The following is a 17,131-nucleotide window of genomic DNA, read 5'->3' as shown; positions in this document are numbered from 1 at the left end:
ACACAAAACCAACATCATACTAAATGGAGGAAATAAAACAACACAAAACAAAACAAATCAGTATCCTTTTAAGTACTGTATGCTCTTTTAATGCAAACTGACATTATCTTCTGTTCCATAGGGTATCCAGAGTAATCCTTAAAAGCACACAGGAAAACATGATTCTCTGTTTCAATGCTCCAGTGGCTTTCCTTTACACTTAAAGCCAATTGCAAAAACTCTCTACAATAGTTTACAAGGCTTTTGTGATCTTCACTATTCCTAGAATATCCAAAGTTTGTTCCTTGTATTTTGTAAGCTTTTCAGGCAGTATATATAATGGGTTTTATTTCTTTATTTCATTTAAGCCCCAGCTCAAACATCACTTCAGAGACTTTAGAGAGGATTTATCTGAAATCTTATCAGAATTAGCTTTACTCAGGGAATTCACTTGACACTACATCATAATATTCTGTTTTCTTCATTGAATGTCAACAATTTTAAACTCCTTTGATTATTTGTGCATGCACATTGTCTGTCTCCCCACCTAAAACACAAGCTTCCTTCAGAGAAATGGCATGCTTAGTTCAGTACTCTAATTCTGTCACCAAGAATCATGACTGGTATAAGCAGTGTTTACAATTTTCCTGTTGAATTATGAATGAATGCATTCAAGGAGATCCTCACGTAACTTGTTAGCTTCGACCTTTCTGGGTTTTGATTATGCCAGTCACATTGCTAAAAGTTCAAATGACTTCATAAGACAGAATAGAATTCTTCACTTCCCAGACACTTCTATAAAAAAAAATCACTGCTCTTTTTCAAAACTCCCTTTACTAGGATACTTATAGAACACTTATTTTTACTGTAGTTTTTTTTTTTAAGACTTTGATTGTTTTCTCACTTTATTTTAGTGTGAAGAATTGGACCATAAGCTCCTAAAAGTCAAGGACTTTGAGACTTCTCAAAGTCCATGAAGTCATTTGCTTCCTTTATTTACACTAATGACAATATTCTTTAGGGGAGGGAGATAAAAATTTACCATCTTTTTAAACTGTTTTCCTTATGGTGAATTATTAATATGAGAAAATATGACAAAAATTAATATGAAGAAGAAATAAAATTAGAAACTCATGCAAAATGTTTCTCTATTTTGGCAATTCTAAGCCTGCAGAATAATTTGGGGTTGGAGAAATGCAAAAATAGACAAAGAATTTTTATTCTAATTAGTAATTCATATTGTTTTTAAAGTATATAAACATAATACATAGTAGTAAAAAAAACTGATTTTTTTTTCTTTTTCTAGTACTGGGGATGGAATCTAGTGTGTTATACTACTGAGCTACATTTCCAGCTCCTTTTTTATTTTATTGAGACCAGGTCTAACTACAGTGTCCAGGCTGACCTCTAAGCTCTGAACCTAAGCCTCCTGAATCTCTGGGATTATAGGTGTACACCACTATGCCTGGTTGAAAACTGATATATCTTCAGTTTAATGAAAAGAAGAGTAATTCCAAATTATTCTTCTGGATAATATCCTGAATTAATAACTGCTATTAACAATTGAATCTTAATAACAATTTCATCTGTTTGAAACAGATATAAGGAGATTTTTCACCTCTAACCTTGTAAACTTTATCATCCCTCCAGAGAGTTCATTCTGATAAAATATTTCTAAGTAATAAGCAACATGACCATTCAGACTAGAATCTACTCTGGAAATATTACATTTTTATTCTCTAGTTTTTCAAATGCAAAGAGTTACTTTAGTTTTGTAAATAAGTTGAACAACTTCATTAGTTGTTAATTTGTTAGTATTTTTCTCTATATTAAAAAAGAAATTGTAATGTTAAAGGCTTTGACAGACCCAAGGAAATACTGGTTCCTAACAAAGGTTAGTTCCAAGTCATGTACGACTGATTAAAGTTTTATTAAAATTTTACTTGGGCAGAGCATGGTGGCCCACACCTATAATCCCAGTGGTTTGGGAGGCTGAGGCAGAAGGGTCTTGAGTTCAAAGCCAGCCTCAACAAAAGCGAGGTGCTAAGCAACTCAGTGAGACCTTGTCTCTAAATAAAATACAAAATAGGACTAGGGAGGTGACTCAGTGGTCGAGTGTCCCTGAGTTCAATTCCTGGTTCCCCCCTCCAAAAAAAAAAAAAAATTGTACTTGGTTCTGGCTTGGCTTCACTTAGATATACTTTCATTTCTCTTGAGGTATATTCCATGACTCTAGGTCTAGGATGCTTTTACATAATTTCCTTGCTTCTGAGTTCAAGGAAAATGATAAACCACATCAGATTAGGGAGAATGGCAGGTGCTTATTCCCTTGCAGGAGAAAAGAATGTGAGTACCAGCAACAGCACTCAGGCTCAAGAAAGATGACAAAATTGGGCTCACTGGGTGCAAGTTTCAGAAGAGTCAGCAGCTTCCTCACATTGAATTATCCAAAGGACCAAGAAAAGCCATACCCCTACCTGAAGTTTCTCAGTGGCCTGATTGAACTGTCACCATTGGCCCCCAATTCCATCTGCTTAAAAAAGTGATATAAAAGAGTCTCTTAGTAAAATTTTAGAAATTAAGTTTAGGATTTTAGAGCTTGGAACCCATTTAAACGTATTTTATCTTTAGACCTCACCTCTGCTTTTCAACCACCTTTTCCTATGGTAAGCTCAGAAAGGAATAATGCACAAGGTTGCTGTGAGAGGAAAGATTTATTTTTTTATTATTATTATTTATTTTTTGGAACTGGGGACTGAACCCAGCGGTTCTCAAACACTAAACCCTATCTTTAGACCCCTTTCATTTTTTTTTTTTAAATTTGAAATAGGGTCTCACTAAGTGCTTAGGGCATCATAAGTTGTTTAGGCTGGCTTTGAACTTGTGATCCTCCTGCCTCAGCCTTCTGGGTCAAGAGAGGAGATTTAAAAGTTGTACTGAAGTTCAAGTTCACTAGGGTTTTGTGAGTATGGCTCCTACAATGAGGAAGCTACAACCAGAGCTTCTGTGGTTTTACAGTCACTTCTTGACAGATTTAGCGTTCCTTTTCTTCTCATGTTTGTTATTTTGAATGTCTGTCACTTAAAAAGCCATTTGCAGCCATCTGTACACTCAGAGAAAAGGACACCAATGAAGATTTGAGAAAATAGCATGCGATACTTAAGATAAAATTACGATTATGAAGAAAATGATTTTTTTTTAAAAAAAATGTACTCTTTATCTAGTAGTTAAGGAATAGATACCAAAAAAGAGAAGAATAAATGAATTAAACATTACGGGTGTTTGTATGATTTACAAACAAACTTTTAAATACTGACTTTTTTTCTTAATATTGTAATACATGGTAAAAATAACTATTAGCGCTAAAGTCAAGATTTGTTTCTTAGTCTTATTACAGAGAATTAGTCTGTATGTTGGTTCTTATTAATATTTGCCTGCTTTACTTTGAGAATAATTTTGTGTAAATGAGTGCATGACTCTATAAATGATTATTTATATGTTGAGAAAATTTAATTTTTTACTTTTTTATGTATGATTGCAGAATGCATTACAATTCATATTACACATATAGAGCACAATTTTTCATATCTCTGGTTGTATACAAAGTATATTCACACCAATTCATGTTTTCATACATGTACTTTGGATAATGATGTCTATCACATACCACCATCATTACTAACCCCCTGCCCACTCCCATCCCTCTGCCCTATCTAGAGATTGTCTATTCCTCCCATGCTCCCTCTCCCTATCCCACTATGAATCAGAATCCTTATATCAGAGAAAACATTCAGCATTTGTTTTCTGGAGATTGGCTAACTTCACTTAGCATTATCTTCTCCTACTCCATCCATTTACCTGCAAATGCCATGATTTTATTCTCTTTTATTGCTGAGTAATATTTCATTGTGTATATATGCCACATTTTTTTTTTTGTACATTCATCTATGGAAGGGCATCTAGGTTAGCTCCACAGACTAGTTATTGTGAATTGTGCTGCTATAAACATTAATGTGGCTGTGTCCCTGTAGTATGCTGTTTTTAAGTCCTTTGGGTATAGACCAAGGAGATAGCTGAGTCAAATGGTGGTTCTATTGTCAGTTTTCCAAGGAATCTCCATATTGATTTTCATATTGGCTACACCAATTTGCAGTGCCACCAGCAATGTATGAGTGTACCTTTTCCACCACATCCTCGCCAACAATTATTGTTGTATGTCTTCATAATAGCTACAATTCTGACAGGATTCAAAATCTTAGAGTAGTTTTGATTTGCATTTCTCTAATTGATAGAGATGATGAACATTTTTTCATATATTTATTGATTGACTATCTTCTTTTGAGAAGTGTCTGCTCAGGTCCTTGGCCCATTTTTTGATTGGGTTATTATTATTATTATTATTTTGGTGTTTAGCATTCTGAGTTCTTTATATACCCTAGATATTGGTGCTTTGATGTGTGAGGGGTAAAAATTTGCTCCCAAGATTTACATTCTCTATTCACCTCACAGATTGTTTCTTTTTCTGAGAAGAAACTTTTAGTTTGAATACATTACATTTATTGATTCCCGATTTTAATTCTTGCACTATAGGAGTCTTATTAAGGAAGTTGGGGCCTAATCCAACATGATGGATTTGAGAGCCTACTTTTTCTTCTATTAGATGCAAGGTCTCTGGTTTAATTCCAAGGTCCTAGATCGACTTTGAGTTGAGTTTTGTGCATGGTAAGAGAATGGGGTTTAATTTCATTTTGTTGCATAATGATTTCCAGTTTTTCCACACCCATTTGTTGAAGAGGTTATCTTTTCTCCAATGCATGTTTTTGGTATCTTTGCTTAATATAAGATAATTGCAATTTTGTGGGTTAGTCTCTGGGTTCTCTGTTCTGTACAATTGATCTACCAGTTTATTTGTTGCCAATACCATGCTGTTTTTGTTACTATTGCTCTGTAGTGTAATTTAATGTCTGGTATAGTGATGCCACCTGCTTTACTCTTCCTTCTAAGGACTGCTTTAGCTATTCTGGATCTCTTATTTTTCCAGATGAATTTCATGATTGCCTTTTTTATTTCTGTGAAGAATGCCATTGAGATTTTGATTGGAATTGTATTATATCTGTATATTGCATTAAATCTGCAATAAATCTGTGCTTTTGGTAGTATAGTCTTTTGATAATATTAATTCTGCCTATCCAAGAACAAGGTAGATCTTTCCATCTTCTAAGGCCTTCTTTGATTTCTTCTTTTAGGGTTCCACAGTTTTCATTGTATAGATCTTTCACCTTTTCATTAAGTTTATTCACAAGTATTTTTTTTTGAGGCTATTGTAAATGGGGTAATTTTCCTCATTTCCCCTTCAGAGGATTTGTCACTGATATACAGAAATGCTTTGTCTACCCTAAATTACTTCCTGTCTATTCTCTTTCAGATTTCTCTTTCACACTTCCTAAGATATATTAACTCTATATTCTCACATCCTACCTTTTCAGCATATCATCCTACACCTCACCTCCAGTTTATTGTTCACTGCCAGAAACTGTAAACCCTTGTACAAGCCTACTGATTATATTATAGATAATAATCAAATCCAACATTTCTGTACATTGTGACCAAACTGTAAATATCTTAATAGCAACAAATTGTTCATAGGTGGTATATTGTTGACATTGAGATCTGTCAACATTGTCCTTGCCCACAAAGGAGAGGTATTGCAACACTACTGGAACACTACAAACATATAGGGTATAAACAATAACATCCCAGACCCACAGAACTAGAAGGGAAGACACAAGAGCAACATGAAAAGACAAGGGAAGAAAGTGCCCCAATCAATCAAGATACCACATTATTAAAACCCATGGCAACCACAGCAGAAGAAAATACAGAGAAGGCATTCAGAATGTACATGATTATGCTGCTCTGTGAATTCAAAGATGATAAAAGAGAGAAAATACAGGCAAAAAGAAGATCATTTTGACAAGGAGCAACTTAAACAAATACAGGAAGCAAAATATCACTTCAACAGGGAGATAGAGGTCCAAAAAACAAATCAAAACAAGACAAAACAAAAAACACAGAAATTAAAAGTTTAATTGAAAGCACCACCAACAGAATAGACCACTTGGAAGGTAAGACATCAGACAACGAAGACAAAATATATAATCTTAAAAGAATGTAGACCACACAGTGAAAATAGTAAGAAACCATGAGCAGAACACTCAAAAAATATGGGATTTGCATTAAAAGACCAATTTAAGAGTTACTGGGATAGAGGAAGACATAGAGTTCCAAACCAAAGGTATGAACAATCTATTCAATGAAATAATATCAGAAAAGCTTCCAAACATGAAGAATGAATTTAAAAACTAAATACAAGAAGCTTACAGGATGACAAATGTACAATATCACAACAGATCCACACCAAGGAACATTATAACAAAAATGCTCAACATACAGAATAAGAAGAGAATAGTAAACGCCATGAGAGAAAATTTTAAATGACACAATATGCTAAATATTATGGAGAAAGGTAAAATAAAATTTCAATTGAAATAGATCTCTTATTAGTTTAATGTGAATGAAGCATATTTCTAGGGAAATACTTTGAAAATACTTTGAGTGCATTTATTATACTTTATATAATATTTGTACAATTCAGTACTTTCATATCTAACCATAGATATAAACAATTCCTTATTAAACAATTTTCTTATGAAAATAAATGTACCACTGTATAAAATGCTTTACAACAACATGGCATAAGATGCTTAGCTTCTGACTTACAAATAACTATGTTCATTTATGAATATATGTGGAATAAGAACAATGTTATAAATTATACATGAAAATAAAAGGCAAAATAGTATCAGACAATCTAAAATTATTATCTTTCAGTGGAGAAGCCTGAATCTGAGTCTAAAGATGTTAAGCATGCAAATTATCCAAGGTTCCAATCTCATACCAAAAAAAATTTTTTAAGGTTCTAGTTACATCTAGTATTTTTCCTCTTCCATATCTAGAATTAGCCACTTCTTAAAGAAGCCCCAGTTAATTTTATTGAATAATGGTATTTAGACACCAAAATATGAATACTAGGGGTGTTTACTATTATTATGGTATCATTGTCCCCAGGCCCTCTCAGTGAGCCAAGTTATGAACTGAGTTTTGAGACACACACATAACACACCTTCAACTTTTTCTCTGTCCTTCTCTGGGTGTATGTGTATGTGTTTGTGTGTGTGTGTGTGTGTGTGTGTGTGTGTGTGTGTGTGTGTGTCTGCCCACTCTGCTGTTATTTACACCCTGCGTGGTTGTACTCCTCACTGCACTTAGACTCAGTCATCCTACACATGAACAAATTTCTACATGGATGTTCATCTACCTAGACTAATGGTATTTGACATACTGCAGGGCTGCCTTCCTGGATTGACATCTTCACACAACTCAAATTTGTTCTCCCCTACCCAAAGCTTTTCACCTCATTGGGTTTCCAATACCCATACCAGGTGTTTCCCCCACATAAATACCCTTCTTCCCAAGCTTGGGTTCTGATTCTCCATGCTTCCGTTTACTCTTCTTGGACTCCAAAGCCCCAGAAGCCCAGCTCCACATGTAGAGATTTGCTCCTCCTGGAACAAACTCAGACTACCCAGACTGGACTATGGTACCCATGCTGGTGACACAAATCTGATCAGTCTCTGGTACTATGCCAAGTGCTGCTCTGTGAAACAGCCTCCCTCATATGCTCATTCTCTGACCTGCTCTGTGGACTTGAAGCTGCTACCCATTCCAGCTGTGGTTTTGCCCATGCTCTGCTGTACCTTGTGGTTTTGGGATGAACTGTGTAAGAAATGTGGGAAGAGAAAAGACTGGGGAAGAAGGGAAAGAATCTGCACCAGGCTTTCAAATAGCTTCCCCCACTTTCTACTACCTTCCTGCATCCATCTAACATATTAAGAGGATTTTTTATACACCAAATATTACATACAGCCAGAATTTAGCTTCCATCCTTTCAAAAATTCCAGTGAGTCACTGTTGCCTTTGCAGTACCATTGGAATTCAAGGCCTTGTCAAACAGGAATATAAACTTTCTAGTCTTTTCTTCCTTAACATTAACATAAGTGAGACTTACTATACTATTAAAGCATTATTCTTTTGATATAAGATGATATATTTTCCAGTCCTCAAACTTTTATTCTACCTAATTACTTCTATCTTGAATTATCTTGCCTTTCATTTCCAACTGACAAAATAACATCCATCTTTCAAAGTACAATTTAATATGCTACTTACTCCATAAAATCCTTCTCTTAGCTTCCTAACCATAAGTAATTATGAATATTAACAATGAAAATAATGAGAAGGAGTTATAATAGACATTTATTGAAAATATTTCACATGTAAGGTACTTTACTAGAAAGTTAATATCTACTATTGTTGGTCTTACATCAATTCTTAAAATTAATTATGTTCAATCCCATTTCCATTGTACATTATCTTTAGTGAACAGTGGGTTATAAAGTTTATTTTCACAAAAAATTCACAGATTCCGATTTTTAAAGACAATATTCACACAGTACTTAAAAAGAATTCATTAAAGAATGAGAAAAATATATGTAAAAAATATCAAAAACCAAAAAGAAATATTTTAAGTTAAAAATTATCTACAGCTTAGACATATAAATAAACTAACCCTATGATACTTAGTTTAATTCTTAAAATGTAAATGTGACTGAAAATTTAAGTAATGAGTAGACAGATGCCTTTTTTTTCCCTATCCATTTCTACCCAGTCATTATTTGGCAATACAGAATTTTTTATTGGTGTCCTTATGTTTTATTTTTCTTTCTCTCCATCTTCTTCATATATTCTCAAGTCTTTACCTTTCACCTGAGGGTTGCCTCAGCATTTCTTCCATTGCTTGTGGCATTCCTAAACCCTGGCTGCTTTGCCCAGAGGATCCATCAGTTGGTACCCAGGCTTGCTGGTACTGAAGTAATCCTGGAGTCATGTAAGCAAAGTGGAGTATATGGTCTTTCTTTTACTTTCTTTACTATTTGTTCACTTAACTTAAGCTCATCCTAACTGAAATACGATTTGGGGATGACCTGCACATGCCTCAATGAGGCTTTTTTTGTGTGTTTTTTTCCCTCTCTTTGTAATTTCACTGGTGTCCAGCTTTGGTTCTGTGATAGCTGAGTAAGAAATATACAACAAGAATAGCTTAAAGTTGTTCCCACCATTTACTCTTTCTATCTTGTCTTAATTTTCTGTTCAATAGTATTTTTATGTATCACCACAATTCACAAACTACATGTTAGTTTGATTTTTCTGTCATTATCTTTTCTCCTATATGGAATATGTCCTCACAGAATTGTACTTACCTATTCAGGTCTGAGTCTGAAAACTCGATTTGCATATACATTGGGTGTTAATAGACAGGTAAAAATAGGTAGTGGGAAGATAAAATTGCTTTATGATTCACAAAAGACTAAATGAAGCAATAAACTGAGGCTCAAATGAGTATAGGATTCTAAAGGCAAATGACAAATAAAATAAGAATTGTTTTTCAGAATGTTTTAAATTACCAACAAGCCCATATTCTCTAGTTAGAGCAAGCTTAGAGAAGGTCTCAATCCATGAGTGAGTAGACTGTACCAACCGCCATCAACAAATAAGGGTCTTTAAATTACTCACATTCATATTCCTCCTTCCCCTAGAATCACTAATGATTAATATTTAATCATTTTTCAAGTATCTAATTTTCTACTTTCTATTTATATGTATAACATTTGTGGTTCTCCCCAATTTCTTTTTTTTTTAACCTATCTCTTGGGACCTTTATATAGATATCATTCAGAAAATGTTAACCAGGAGGCCCGAGACTGGTTTTCATACCCTTGAGTGGTGTAAGGGAACTTGGATTTGGAGAAGGTTCCCATCATCACATAACAGGTTAGAGTTGATGACTGGCCCTAAATTGTGCAAACAAAGTGGCTCAGGCAGAAACATGCTTTCCTTTTGGGAAGTAAAAAATATCAGTACATGTTAAGCAAAGGGTGTCTATATGACTAGCACCCAATAAAAACCTTATACACTTAATCTTAAACTAACTTCCTTGATTGATAAATATTTCATTTGTGTTGCCCTAATTCAATCCTGGAGAAATTAAGAATGTTCTGTGGCCCCTTGGAAACTCCTTCCTGGTCTCTTCTGAACTTTGGTCATGGGAATTTTCCCTTTGCTGATTTTGCTTTTATTGTTTATGTTTTGTTTTATTGTATTATTATTATTGTTATATATTGTTTACTGTATTATTTTATTGATTATGCTTTTATTGTATCATTCATAGCCACAAAAACCACTCATAGATATGACTAGAAATCCTAGGTAATCACCAAACCCAGGGGTAGTCTTAGGAACTCCTGACATAGATATATATCTGGATGATATATTTAAAATATTTGCAATTGATTGTGGTGGTACGGAACACTAACTATGAAGCCCTATTGAGCAGAACATTATGCCCCCAGTAAGAATTCATTCTTAGCATTGCTGGTGCCTGTATTACAAAACAAAATGATATTCAATTATGGTTATTATGATTTGAATTTGATCAATAAAACCTTTGTGGAAATTTAAAAAAAAAAACTGTCATGCATCTATATAGAAACTGCACACAACTTTTTTCTTTCATGAAGCATTTTATTTCTTTTTTTAATAAATGGAAAAATAAAGAGTATATTCTTTTGTGTCTAGCTTCTTTCATTCAAATGTTTATTTTTTCATGTATGTTATGTATATAATTATAGATGTTTATATTCTCTGCTTTAGAGCATTGCATTGTGTGAATATACTCAATCAATTTAACAAGTATACTAATGACTATTGTTGGGAGCTTCCAGATTGTGGCTTTTGCCAATATTGCTGCTATAAGCTTTGTAGTATGTGAACTGGTGGGCAATTTTCCAAGTGCTTGTATTAGTGTTTACTTCAAACAGCAGCACAGTATGAGATTTTTCAGTTGCTCTACATCCTTCCCAATGCTTGGTATCTCCTGTAATTTTCAATTTTACCAATTTAGGTATCAGTATAATGGAATCATGTTGTGGTTTTAATTTATATTTTCTTATTGAGTATCATTTCATACATTTGTTAAAAGATATCCTTACCTGTTAAATGCTAATTTGTCCAATTTCTAATAGACTTTCTTTCCTTTTGTTACTGATTTATAATATTTACAAGTTTCAAATATAAGTTCTTTTGAAGATATATTAATTACTATTTTTTCTTACATGAATGGTATTTTGATCTCCATATAGTGGTCTCTGATGCAAAAGTATTCTTATGTGGAACAAATCATTTTTTTTAAGAGGGGCACAGTTTTTGTTTCCTACTAAGAAATGTCTGACATCATGAAGTATTCTACATTTGTCAAAATAAGGTAACCACATATGTGTGGGTATGGTTCTGGATTTTCTCTTTCATTGGTCAGATTATTTACTCTTGTCCTAATAGTACACTGTCTGAATTACTATAACTTTTTTGTTTTATTTCTTTCAATGACATTTTGTATTTTTCAGTGTAGAAGTATTATGCATTTCTTATTAGGTTTATTTTTACTCTGGTTTTATTTAGACACATTTTATATTGAAAATAATTGTTGCCAATAAGCTATTGATTTTTAACCTTAATTATAAAATCATCAAACTTAATGAATTATTTTCTGAAATGGATTATCACTTAGTTCCCCTGGATTTTATCAATTTGCTATTTCCCCAGTCTCCCCCAAGTATTTGGTTATACAATTATTATTTCTTTGGTTAGAAACTGTCCTTTATGAAGTCAATAGTGATAACTTGATCATCTTGAGCATTAATGCCATCCTTCCTGTACTATAGACTGAGCCATAACATAAGGTATCTCCAATGGGCTTCTCAGGAAAGAGTGGTAACAAGTCAAGGTCATTTCATGAAGCAATTTAATTTCAAAAACTATAAAAAATGCTTGAGTTGTCTTTAATTATTTATGCTAAAATGAGTATTTATCAGTAAGAGTTACTAGAAACTTCTTCAGTCACCACCTGATACTCCAAAACATATCTGGAAGTAGGTAGCAAGGATAAACTGAGAACCATTTAACCCTCTTTCCCTATACCATTCTTCCATTTGCTATGCACTATGTGAACAGGTGAGTTTACTTTTCTTATTTGTCCCTATGCCCTAGCATCTTATTATTATGACTCTAACAGAAATAATCAGAAGCATAATATTCCACATGCAAACATTAATCTACCTGATTTTAAATTAAAAAACAAATTATTTAACTTCCAGTTAGTTTAGGAATAGGCTGAAGAGTGAGCATAATCTTTTAAAGTTCTTCAGCTCATGGTCTTTTCTGCTTTGGTGAGCAGGATATTTTTCTGCAAACAAGATGGGAAGAAAGTCTACTTATTCTAACAATAGGGATAGAAAGATAGGTCCTAGTGTCTTTTTTTTTGTAGTGAGTTAAGAAGAAATCATTAGCCACAGATTATTCCAGATATGTAGTAAGTATGAGATAACTGGTACCAACTTTAAGAATAATTCAAAGTATTATAAAAAGAAGGATGGAAAGAGCACAAATGATAACCCCTTTTCATTTCTAGCTCTAATGTTATGTTTAAGAACCATAAAAGATATTCAGAGTTCTTATTTTTACTTTGAGTATAAAATTTAAATACATCTAATGAAGTCAAAGAGGTTCTACTTTAACAAAACGATACATTCTTGTGCCACTGAGTTATATTCATTCATATGGAATTTTATAGAATTTCAATCTTTTATCATAATAATTACATCCAGAATTTATGTCTTAAGAAGTCATAGTTAGATTTCCTTTGGACCCTCTGCTCTGATATATCACACTCTTTAATTCTGATTAAATCAGTAGAATAAGCCCTTCGTATTGAAATGTGCACAGCAGGAAAGGAAAGAAGCTACAGAATAGGATATATTTATAAGAATAGCAGTGATCAAGTTGAAGAGAGAATTTCAGCTAAACTATCTTTGTATTTATCCTAACAAGTAGCCATTTGAATGAATAAGAAATCATTGATTGCCTCTAAATTCACAAGAAAATTCATTTGAATAAAACTGATACAGAGACAGATTAGGATTAAATTCAATTTATTTTACTTTATTTTATAAAGTATATTTCTAATCAACCATGTTCCACATAGAATAAAACTGAATCTCAACTTTGGGGAAAAAAGTATTCTATGCTAGAAGGCAAAATATATATCATGATCTAAATGTACATTTAAATAAACAAAAAAAAGAACCACTCTAGCTCTATATTAATTTGTCTTTTAACACATCATAAACTGTGGTAATACTTTTAGAATTTCAGATAGGACTGTGACTAAACCTGAAACATCTATCCTAAACTTAGTTTAAATTCTAACTGTAGATTCAACAAATATTTGTTATACTCATATGACTCTCACCCTGTACTTGTTCTTGTCACACAATGATGTGTGACAGGAACACAAGACAATCACACAATCATACCATGATGTGTAGGACAGCAATAAATTTAGCAGATTTAAGAATATGCAAAAAAGCAGAGCACTACTACATATGGTTTGAAAAATTTGGTGTGGTGAAAGGCTACTACCACAAACCAGAATATCTTCAATATTCAAAATGCAACTCCAGCATTTTCAGGCCACCTAGTTCTTTTCAACAAAGTTGACCTGGACAGGAAGCTGAAAAAGTGTCTGAGATCCTTCACTCACACCCAATGCTGTGCTGGTGAGACCAGGTCAGGGTCTAACTGATGGGCAAATGAAACACAAAACATGCCATGGGAATCCTACAGGATATATCTACATAGTGTGTTTGGCCCAGGGAGTCCTGGGCAGGGATGTCCTGCTCTTTGGTAGGAGTGCAAGAAGTAAAGACACATGTTATCCATGGAGGGACACCTACAACCATGCCATCAAGGACAGCCTTCCAAACCTCATATTTTCCCTGTGCACTAGGTGTTGCTTCTACCTATGGTCATGCTGTTTTTAATGTTTGATTAGTTTTTATTTTTGTTAACTGAAAAATACTTACCTACTCTTGTGTTGATATATATGCACATTTATAATAGTAAAATTCCCACATTTTACATGGGTGATCTGACAGATTTTTTCCCAACATAGAAACTTGTAATAATTGAGCTGGTCATTTACCAGAGGGCTTCCTCATGTTTTCTTTATGGTCAATGTGATTATGCTCTTTTGACTATTAAGTGTGTCTTCAAAGTGCCATCTCAGAAAATTTTTATATTGAAAAATTTCATACCAATGCTGACCATACCTGGCTGGTTTTATATCTTAAAAGGTAGCCAGGCAATATATTGATGATACTTTATAAATGTAGTTTTCTCATAAGTAAATAAAACAAAGTTGAATATTTAGAGCAGAAAATACATTAGATATAGGCAGAAACATTGAAAGAATGAATAAAAGCATCTTAGTTTAGGGGTTGGGGTTTTGGCTCAGCAGTAGAGTGCTCACCTAGCGTGTGTGAGGCCCTGGGTTTGATCCTTAGCGCTACATAAAAATAAATAAATAAATAAACAAACAAACAAATAAATAAATAAATACATGTATTAAAAGATCATCTTAGTTTTTCCTTAAGCAATTTCTATCACGAAAGTTTAGTAAGTTTAGCATTTGTGCAAATTTCTTTTATAATGGAATAACATAAATTATGTCTTTCTGAAGTAAGGTAAAAAGTCAATTGTGATGATGATAAACAGTTAACACATGTGTAATATTTACAAAACTTCACAGTACAGCAGCCTTCCTCTCTGTTGTTGTGAAGAACATGTTCCAAGACCTCCAATAGTTGCCTAAAGGCAGTTCTAAACTCTCTCTTTACTGTTATTTTTTTTAAACTCTGCCTACATACCTCTAATAATGTTTAATTTATAAACTGGGAACAGTAAGAAATTAACAATAATTATAATAAAATACAATAATTGGAAGCTTCACTATTCTTGTAGTTTGAGGCCCTATTAAATAAAATCAGGTTTACCTGAACACAAGGCACTGCAATACCACAAAAATTGATCCAACTTTCGTGCAATTGCATGGAAGATGGAAGGAGACCCTCATCGTTATACAGAATACATGTATGACGATGTGAGGGAAAAAAAGGGTGTCACATTAGATTAGGTAGAAAGAAGTGATGGGAGGGGAGGGGAGAGGAAGGGGGAAAGGAAGGACAGCAGAATAAAATAGACATTATTATTGCTGTGTGTGTATATGTGACTGTATGACCAGTGTGATTCTGCAAAGTGTACATTCAGAAAAATGAGAATTATATCCCATCTGGATTCAAATGTATGATATGTCAAGATCATTGTACTGTTATGTGTAACTCATTAAAACAAATAAAAAATTAGTTAAAAAATTGATCCAATAACATCAAGATCTACTAAATGACTAATGGTTGTGTAGTAAATTCTATGTGGTACACTGGACAAAGAGATGATGAAGTCCTGGGCAGGACAGAACAGGACAGTGTGAGATTTTAATCATGCTGCTCAGAATAGCACACAATTTAAAACTTAAGTATTGTTACTTCTGAAATTTTTCATTTAATGTTTGAGGGTGTGGTTGACTGTCAGTAACTTAAGAAGTAGAAGCAAAATCTCAGGTAAGAAGAGACTGCTGAATAAGTTATTTTAAACCTCAATAAAAATAAGGGGTAAATACTCTTATTTTGGGAATAAGACCTTATACACTTTGCCCAGTGCTAAAGAATTATGAAGGGACAAATCGAGGTGTAAACCCAGATAGTCTAAGTCTAGTGTCCTTTCTCTGCTCACTGTACTATCCTGTCAACTGAAATAACTACCACAAAAAAATTTTCTTTCTTACTAAGTCTCTGGCAAATATTCTATGCCATGTAGTAAGATTAATTTCCATGATCTCAAGTTGCAATCTAAATATCATATAGTATTTGTCAGCATGCTTTTATTTGTATTCAGAGAGGGACAAAATGATAGTTAACCAGGTCATTCGAAAGCAAACTGAGTAAGAAAATTGAAATGCTACAAGCATTTATAACTTTCTTTTCTGAGTTCTAGAAATGCAGCATTACCCTATTTAAAGAAGTTTTTTAGAGGCTGATGCGAGACCTCTTTACATCACTAGCTCTACTGTAAATCTGGAGAGCACAGGTGATACATACTTAATGTCTTCCACCATTAACCTGTAAAAATTTCTGCTCTAACTCCTGATCTATAAGCTACATTTAAAAAAATAAAACATAATTCTTATGTACTGCATTCCCCTCAATATATTCTTCTCTTCACTTTTTAATAAAGCTTGCTTATTTTTTTTAAAAACTGTCATGAGGAATCAGTAATTGAATTGAACAAGTATGTTTATTTTTTCTTCTGTGAAGCTTCTTTATTCTCATGAGTCAAGGGAAAAAAATCTATATTGCCTTTACAAATAAAGAGTAAAACACAAATGCTAATTGAGAAGATTGATGATTAGATGGAGAAAAATGATAAAAGGAAAGATGCCAGTACACACAGAATATGGCTATTCATTTTAGCCCCCAAAGAATCTACTGCTGCTTATGAATGTGGGTCTAATACTAATTCTGGCAACGATCTACCCAGAGGACAACCCTCTGAGGAGGCCCTGGCTGCAGGCAGACAGCTTTTTATTATTTCTCTTGCTAGAACACATGAAGAAGTAGCTATCTCTCCCTTGTGGGCACAATCAAATAACCCTTAAATGAAGGACTATAAATGGAGATGAGGAGATCCCCCCTCCCCACTTTGAACTCTAAACACTCATTCAAGGATGACAGTATTTTTTCCTCATAAAGAAAGTAGGCAACTGAGTCATAATAGGTAGGGTCAGCAGGAACTGTGTTGGTGATTACCTATCATATACACAATCTCTGAATATTAGTGGAATTAAAAAAGGAAATTAATCTTTAATCCAAATGTACTACTGATGAAAATATGAAGCAATTTCCACATTTAAACTTTTATATATGTATGAATTAATTAGCTTTGTTCTTTTTCTGTGTGATCCTTGATCACAGAAAGTTACAGTGGTTTTTAAACAAGTGACTTGCTATTTTCAACTGCTATTACT

At 33.4% G+C, this 17,131-nt stretch overlaps 1 protein-coding gene across 15 annotated transcripts in view; it reads right to left on the bottom strand.

The window, feature by feature from the left end:
* Positions 1 to 17,131, bottom strand: part of Ptprk (protein tyrosine phosphatase receptor type K) — a 522,697-nt gene that overhangs the window by 80,290 nt on the left and 425,276 nt on the right. The window lies entirely within an intron of this gene.

The sequence above is a fragment of the Ictidomys tridecemlineatus genome, chromosome 8, assembly GCF_052094955.1.
Source record: "Ictidomys tridecemlineatus isolate mIctTri1 chromosome 8, mIctTri1.hap1, whole genome shotgun sequence".
Lineage (NCBI taxonomy): Eukaryota > Metazoa > Chordata > Mammalia > Rodentia > Sciuridae > Ictidomys > Ictidomys tridecemlineatus.
The sequence above is the reverse complement of the archived record's forward strand: the minus strand, read 5'-3'. Positions and strand labels throughout refer to the sequence as shown.